We start from the raw sequence: 9271 nt of genomic DNA, 5'->3' as shown, positions 1-9271 counted from the left end.
GCATAATGTTTATTATAAGTATATATGTAAGTATTAATGAAAAGAATAATGTTGTTCAAATGGATTGGCATTTATGATTTTGAAATAATTTTACCATTATAGTTTATGATAATAATTTATATTTTGGTTAAAAGAATTCAAAATGTTTTCTTAGATTTGTTTTAAAAAAGACTTTAAAATAGTTGTCTTTCCTTTATTTGTTTTCCTTCAAAGTATTTGTAAAGTTTTGGTAATTAAATGTCTTTTAAGAGCATTTTATTGATCGATTATTGAATGATTGATATTAAAAAATTGAAAACCACATTTAAGGTTTTAGCTTATTATCCGTAGTTACCACTACTGATACGACTGAACAATTAGCTGTATTATACACTCCTATTAATGAATATTGTGGGGTACAATACCTGATTGAATCACTGGCCGGATCACTGAGAGTAAAGGTGACACTATGTGGCATGAGCAAATGAACGAATGAAAGGTTTCATCGATAAATGATTTCTTAAATGATTTATTGAAAATTATTATTACATTATGACTTAACTGATTGTGAATTTTACCATACATATATAATAGATTATACAATGATTACTAGTTTTTAAGTTATGGTACTTCATAAATGATTATTATGTACTGTATCGTTTTTAGTAACCTTATGAATGAGTTTGTTTATTAAGTTGATGACTCACCCTTGTCTCTATGTGCTTTTGGGTTTAGAGAAAATGATTTGTTAGCTGAAAACTTTGACGTTTTCCTGATGATTAAATTGTTGCTACTTTGCTATTGTTTTATTTATTGTTTTAGAGACTATCTTTTGACTATGGAAATTATTGATTGATTTGGGATAGCAATAAGGCTAACATTATGAGGTTTTATTCCAAATTGCTCTTCAGATAATTGGGCGAATTTGGGATGTTACAGTGTTCCTGTTTTTCAAAAAATATTTGAGTAATATTTGATTTAAAAGTATTTGTATCATGTTCGAACACTATTTGTATCAGCTCGCATTTTAATTATCAGAGCCAACACGTAACGAATTAGATTCTCCAGCCATAATATATGTAACAATGTATCCAATGTTTCAACATTAATATAGTTAAAATCCTTAATTGATGAGGGTTAAAAGAAAGAGCTAGAAACCAATGATTGCCACATTCAAATCATATATACAAGAATCAAGATGAAAAATTAATGTATTAATAGAAATTCAACGATTCCCAAATAATTCAATTATTGTTGGTCATGATCACTACTTGAGCTCATGTGATCTGAAGCAGAAGCTAAGTGGTACTCTGGACGAAAGAACAACCATAATACCGGCCAGTGTTTCACTAGTAAATTTCCACGGGACACTGTTTCATTGGGTTCTCTTCCTCCAATGCCCTAAAATGTTCCTTCAGAAGGCATGTGATCAACCCACTTGTAATTGTGTCCCCTCAGTTTTGTCTATGTGCCAAAACTTTTGCGGGCAGCGGAGGGAGAGACCCCGAAAAAGTGGATCAATTGAATCATCCTGGATTTGTTCAATCAAGTGGTTGATCAATCATCAAAAGAGTTTGTGACTAGGCTGATGAATGATGTACATAGTGTTGATTGATTAAGAGGCCCCAGGTGAGGATGGTGAGAATTGCAGAAACAGGTTGGAAAGAGTGAAATTTTTCCCTGCAAAATTTAACCACATATACATCAATATTTCTTGGACTAATTTATCAGAGTCAACCAACATTTCATAATGCAAAGTAACATGTATAAAATAATAAAATTCCAATTTTACAGAGACAAAAGTTTAAGTATGAAAAAAATTAACAAACCTCTCGTTCAGTTTTGAGCGGCATTCTGGTGCTGAGTTCAGGATGATCGTTTGCAGCATTTGTTCTTTGTTTCCCTTTGCTCATTTGTTGGCACATGATTCTAAGTTGGCAGCAATGAAATCAGTCATGGTCATAGATTTCAGCAATGAAATCAATATCCAACACTTTAGCTTCGGCCAGGTTCATGTCACTTGTGTGCCGTCCTCCAAACGCAATGTCATCTGAATTCACCTGAATTTACAAGCATATTAAATTGAAATTTGAACTTAATTTAGAAACAATTATGAAAAACTATATCAACCATTGTCATTCTAACGCAATTACCTTTGGGAGAATGCTTTCGAATGTAACAAAGAAGCCAAGAACACCCTAGACCACGAGACTCATCAACTGCTCAGATAAGCCAAACAGACTGCTATCTGAGGCCTTTCAACAGTAACTGGGTTAATCATTTTTCTGCAGACACTTCGAAATTTATTGAGAAAGCAAATGAATCACAAAGCCATATCAGTATCAATTTATCAAAAAACAACAACAGTCATAAAGCAGTCATTAAAGTAAGAAATCAAATCTTCTTCTCACCTCAAGTTGGTCACATCACAAGAACCATGCATACCACAAACAACCACAGCCGCAGTGATCAGTTGCCATCCTGTGAAAGATTAATTCATATAATTAACGAGTAAACTTGAAATGATACACAAATAACAATCTGATAAGTGTTTGTTTGTATACTCCCAATAGAAATCAGATTAATATATTTGTAGATTGTAACAATTTCTAAAAGTAATAGTCAACTAGGAATGGTTGAATCAAGTGATTTATCATCATCAAAACAATATGTGACTAGGTTGCTTTCTAGTACTATAATCTATAGAAACTTGAAATTTCCTGCCTTGAGACCTGACAGTACAGTTGTTGCGCTGCAAGCTCTTGTTGACTCGATGCTTCAACAACTTAATAGAGTCAGAAAGTCCAGAAAGCAGAGAAATTAAAATTGTTCAAAAATTGAAGAGATAAAAGATTATGCAATAAACAAACCTCTCCTTCAGCTTTGAGCTGGCATCCTGTGCTGAAAGCATTATGTTAGATTCTGAAAAATGAAAAAATGACACACTTCCCATAAAGCAACTGGGACTAAATCTTCAGCTTTGACGTCATAAAAAATCCATGGAAGGTGTCCTGATAAGTTTTTGATGCCCTGCAGGCAACAAAAATTTCAAAAATATGTGATCACTACAAATGTGAGACGAATGTTTTTATTGAAGAAAACAAGTGCTGCTACATTTCAATAGTATGGAGGAAATTAAACCAACTGCAGTGCATTTCTATTGAGCTCGCGAGTGTTGAAGTTCAGGTAATGCTGAAATCTCCAGCTGAATTTGACTAGTTCAAAGAGAGGGAAAAAAAAAGAAAAAAATCTGAGTACAAGCACCCCAGTAGAATTAAAACTGTTACTTTGAAGCAAACAGAGACCATTTGACTAACTCACATGTCCTTGGAATGGTCAGGTTTGCAAATGTTTTAGGCAGAACTGGTATTGTTAATCTTTCATACTGGCTACACCATCCAACTTAAACACAACCTGCCACGCACCAGCCTAAAGTCTGAACAATACTCGTATTGTGCATATATTAAGCATCGCAGAAGAAATTCTTAATTGCATCTTAATCAATCGATGAACATTTAAAATACCAAGTCTAAACCATGTATTCTAACTTGCAGGAGCTTCAAAGAAAGCAGATTGCCTATATCTCATTTGGTATGCGCCTTTTATATTGTTCCTCAGAAAATCGCTGGCAACAAAATAGCTATTGAGATAAAACAAGAAGTGATAGCTCGGTGAGTGAAATAGTTGTAGATTTTCATCGCGCAAAATTTGATTTCTACTTGGTAACTATACAGACAAACCTCACCTCTAGCCATCAGATGATGTGATGAAGCTAGCGGCAGCCTATTTGAGTAACTCAGGATTGGGTTCATCTGAATTTACCAGCAAATTGAATTGGATTTTGATATTAATTTAGAAGCAGCTAATCAAAATTAACGACAACCCAGTTCATTTTAACAAAATTACCGTGCGCTTCCCTATTCATCAGCCGCCTGGATCATAGAGAAAGCAAAAATACATTAGTCCGTGCACGATAATACCCATTGATTGTATTAGATAAATGCACAAACTGTGCAGTCATTGGACACTTCAACATTGTTGGCCATAGCAGCATGCAAATATAAACATAGTTAGGAGAGCCAACAAGATTAATAGCTCTTTTGGGAGTGTGGTGGGGTAACTGGGCTGCCAAAGCCTAGTTACTAAAGTATTTGGTAACACTTGTAACTAGAATTTGATAGCTTAGTAAATTTTTTTTTTTTAACTTCTACTCCACAGCTGTAGCTTTTATTTCACAGCAGCTACAGCTTAAAAGCTACAACACCTCACTTCCAAACACACCCTAAATAACAAATCAAAACATTCATCATAGACAGGCAGTCAGAAATTAACCTTGCCATTAATGTAAAGAATCCAGGCCCTCTTTCATAAATTTGGATGTCAGGAATGTGAGAGATCTTCGACCGATCCTTTTTGAAATGTTCTTCTAAAACACGACAACGATTAATCCTTAATGTCTTCAGTGTTGAGCTCTGAAGAAGTTGGTCTGGCAGTGACTTCAACTTATGACAACCGTAAATGGACAAGGAATTTATTTGGGGCATTATTGTGATATCTTCTTTTCTAAAATCCCAGTCTTCCCATTCTTGCAGACCCGAAAATTCGAGTTCTTTTAATTTAGGAAAGGCAATATTATTAACTGATGAAGATGAAGGCGCACCATGATCACCATTGGCTATTCCTAAGGATTCATCACCCACTCTTTCCACGCTCGTCATATCCTTTATGAGGAGTATTTCAAGGGAAGGCAATTTTCCTAAAGGAGGCATAATCTCACACGTTGGGCAATTTAAGAGTCTTAACTTCTTCAGCATGTTTAATGAAGCCATCCAATTAGTGGATAACATCATCTTCCTTCCTCTAAAGCCTGCTATTTCTAATGACTCTAGATTCGGAGGTGGCCATAAGGCCTCACAAATTGCTTCATGTTTTGCTGCATTTTCATTGCTTATCGCCTCTGGCCATCTTTTGACAGCTTTATCTATATCTTTAAACCTTAAAATCAAACGAACGAGATTCTTCTTTTTCTCAAGATGTGCATTTTTAACCTCATCAACATCTGCCACATTCCCCAACCCTCGAACTTTAAGAGACCCTCTTAAGTGATTCAAATGTCTGAGACCTTCAAGCTTACATGCTTCACTACCATATCTGCCTCCACCACTTGCAACAACAAACTCACTCAATGTGCGAAGACTAGTTAATTTCTCTATTCGTTTTGGCATGTATTCTAAAAGATCCTCAGTAAATATTAAATGCCTCAAATTGATTAACTTTCCTATTCCCTGAGGAAATCTTTTGAAATGGGAAGAATTTTCAAGCTCTAAGGTTTGCAAATTTAACAACTCGCAACATTTTTCAGGTAAATCCCCAACCAGATTCAATTTAAGATATCTTAAATGTATCAGTTTTTCAACCCCGTTAAGAATTTCATTGGTTTGATCTTCTTCCAACTCCCAATTATCCGTTCCCTCTATTCTCAATGCCCTTAAGCAAGTCAGTTGATCAAATATTCCTTTTAGGACCGGTAACATGGCATCTAGATTTGGAATCCAATAAAATAAAATTAGGCTACGTAACTTGATGGCATTAAATATTGAAACAAGAGATGGAGCCTCGTAGCCGAGCACTAACATTAAATGACGAAGTTTCTCCTGACAAGTATTAATCAACAACATCGGCTCTTCAACACCTTCAACTTCTACTGCAGCACATTCCTTTTTATTGAGAAATAGTGCAAAATCGTGCACTATATCATGCATTTTACATCTTTTTACATCTTTTTACAATACCTTCTTCATCTCTTTGAAACTCTTGGAAGAGAGATCTCGTGGCTATGTAATCAAAATATCCCCCAGCAATAATCTCCATCTCCATATTTTCTTTTTGCCCAATATAACCTTGAGCCATCCATAATTTAACCAATTCATCTTTCTGTAGAGTGTAGTCTTTTGGAAAAGATAGCACAAAATGTGAAACAACGTTTTATTGTGGGTGGCAAATCATTATAACTTAATAGTAAAGGGGCCAAAAGACCTTTTTCAAATTCTTCTAGTTGCCACATCTGACTATCTAATATACTTTGCTACTCTTCTCTATTTCTTTTAAACCGCAATAGACTCCCAAGAGTTTTGGCAGCAAGTGGCAAGCCCTTACACTTGCCTACAATTTTTCTACTAATTTCTTCTAATTTTTCACATTCAGAAAGGGGTCTATTGGCAAAAGCAAATCTTTTGAACAATGACAAGCACTCTTGTTCAGACAGTTCCTTGATGGAGATAACATCAGCTGACTCCATCATATGAGCAACTGTCTCTTTACGAGTGGTAACTAAAATTTTACTTCCATGAAGTCCATTCATTAGAGAATAACGAAATGGTTCCCACTTATTATAATCTTCTGTCCACACATCATCTAAGACGAGAAGAAATCTTTTTCCTGAAATAGATTCATGTATGTGTTTTATAAGTGAATTGAATTCACCTAAATCACGGACAGAACCTCCTAAATCTTCAACGATTGCTTTTGCAATCCTAAACTCATCAAAAGGATCTGACACACATACCCATATTCTTTTTTCAAAACTATCAATCACATCTTTATCATTGTAGGCAAATTGAGCAAGGGTAGTTTTGCCAATCCCACCCATCCCTACCAGAGAGATGATTTGGACGGCATTGTGTTGTTCACTACTCTCACACAGCAACCTGCTTTTAAGAATATTCTTTTCCTCATCCCGACCACGTACTTCAGACACAATAATTAAGGAAGTACTTTGTATTCTCTCAGATTTCTCGGTAGTACTTCTAATGACATTAAAATTAAACATATCTTTCTGTCTGGCAATATCATCCAAATTTTCGTTTATTTCTTTTATCTTCTGAGCAATATCCCGACGCAAGAAGACTTGTTTGACACCAATGCAAGGGGAGACCAAGAAGGAACATACCGGCTTCTTAGGAGCAGGAGCCTGATCAATTCGCAATTTGAGCCTGGCAGTGATCCACTCATCCAACGCATCCTCCATGTCGTAGGATGCCTCTTTGAGCTGATCCAACCAGAGTCTGACACTTTTCTCCTTCACTTGCCTTTGCTCTGCATCATTCAGCACAGCTTGAATAGCTCGAAGATTGCTGGTGAGCTTTTTGACTTGTTTCTTAACACCGATAACAAGCCTGACCTGTTGTTTTGCCTCTTCATAAGAGATTGAAATCAGCTGCTCCAAGAGAGGGGACACAATTGCATCAACCATTGTGAATTCTGAGTTTAATTAGGTGGAATTATTTGTTTGTGTTTATGTTGTGAAATTAAATGCTACCAAGACCATGGTTCCAGTTCTTCATATACTAGTTAATTAACGAATATTTCACGTGATACGCAAAGTGAAAATTTAAAAAAGAAAGAAAAGTCTGTAAAGTAATTGATATAACTAGAATTGGTATACATGGGCGCAGGCTTTAAAACAAAGCTAAGAATTTTAATTCGGTTGATACCAAACGTACGTCGTCGTAAATCAATTCGCTTGTGCTAGGTTTACTGAATTTATTTGGATTCGCATAGCACTTAGCTTTTTTGATTGACAGTGTATCATTGATTTTCTGTTGGACAATTTATTTGTTTAGAATTTCCGGTAAAATATGGGTAGTTTCTATGGAAAATTACGCTAACAATATGTAAATGAAAATTAACAATTATATGTTCCAAAGAAATTTCTATTAGGAACCATTCCTTCTTTTCTATGCAAAAAATTTGCACACAGTGTAAGTGCTATAAATCAACAATGTTGGGATCATATAAAATCTCTAATTCTATTAATTAAAAGAGAATTAACTAATTGATAAATTAATAATTTATTAATGGAATTTTATGATTTCCCCTTACTGAAATCAATACAGGAAAAAAGATACCTACATCATTAAGGTTTGGAAAAATGATCAAGTAGATATCTAAGCTTTCTATAAGGAATACTAAGATCCCCTTTTATTTATAATATCCTTAATAAATAGAAACAAAAAAATTTGACATTAAATTATTTTAATAAATATAAATAAATTTACATAGCTTAATTAGTCTAGTAGACTAAGAATATTAGAATATTTTCTAATATATAAAATAATTTTTAAAATGTAAATTATTATATTTATTTTAATAACATATTTGTATTTATCCTAACAATTTAAATAAATATTTGGGTTAAATAGATTTTACAATTAATAAAATATATCTCATGTACTAATATTAAAATTATTTTATCTAATATTGAACAAGTGGGATCATGTGTTTATGTTTGTGTTGTGAAAATGCTACCAAGGACGATCATTCTTGTTCTTATTGCATACAAGTTAATTAACGAATATTTTACGTACGCAAAGTGAAAATTTAAAAATAAAAGTCTATAAATAATTTATTTAATTAGAATTGGTGGCGCAGGCTTTAAAACAAAATTAAGAATTTTAATTCAGGAGATACCAAACGTCGTCCTAAATAAATTTACGTCCAAACTTCTCTCGGCACAATATCCAATCTAAATGACACAACCTGACCTCCAAACTTCTCTCAGCACAATCTCTAATCTAAATGACACAACCTGACTTCATGTGTTGCTCGTGGCCAAACTAAGAAGAAGATTTTCTTCTTCTTCTCTTTTTCTTTTCTTTTAATTTATCTCTTATTCTTTCTTTTTCTCAACTGATCACTATCTCACTCTCTCTCTCTCTCTCTCTCTCTCTCTCTCTCTCTCTCTCTCGTGTTAATGGGAAAGACAAAATATTTTATTCTTTTTATACTAGGGTACGAAGATTACTAAGAAATTAAAAAAACTAAAATACTCTTAGGAGAATTAGGGTATTACAGTGTCCTAATGTTATTAAATCTATTATCGTGTGACTAATCAAGTTATGAATTAACATACTCATTGTGTTCTTTCGTGTTTCTTATTAGATATTTCATATCTATATTTAAGTAACAATTATATTTTTATCTGAAATTTGAATGAGTTTGAATTTTTCTAAAGTCTGAATGAGTTTGAATTTTTCTAAAGTTTCAATGGGTTGAATAGGAATATTAAAATGAGATGTTTGTGTGTTTTTTTTAAATATCTAAGTATAAGTGACATCATATTTATTTTTATAAATAAAAATAAATAAATAAAATTTTTAATTAATTAATTAATTTTTAAAATAAATAAATTTTTTAAAAATTTAAAAATAATAAAATTTTAGACTTCAAACGCTTAATAAACAAGCACCAGATTTTTGACGCGCATAAGTGAATGATTAATTTTGTTATATTC

The 9271-nt window shown here is 33.4% G+C and overlaps 1 pseudogene; it reads right to left on the bottom strand.

Moving 5' to 3' along the window:
• Positions 1–3841: 3841 nt before the first annotated feature.
• LOC112097982 lies at positions 3842–7231 on the bottom strand (annotated as a pseudogene).
• Positions 7232–9271: the final 2040 nt, after the last annotated feature.

Source organism: Citrus clementina, unplaced genomic scaffold, assembly GCF_000493195.1.
Source record: "Citrus clementina cultivar Clemenules unplaced genomic scaffold, Citrus_clementina_v1.0 scaffold_5, whole genome shotgun sequence".
NCBI lineage: Eukaryota > Viridiplantae > Streptophyta > Magnoliopsida > Sapindales > Rutaceae > Citrus > Citrus x clementina.
The sequence above is the reverse complement of the archived record's forward strand: the minus strand, read 5'-3'. Positions and strand labels throughout refer to the sequence as shown.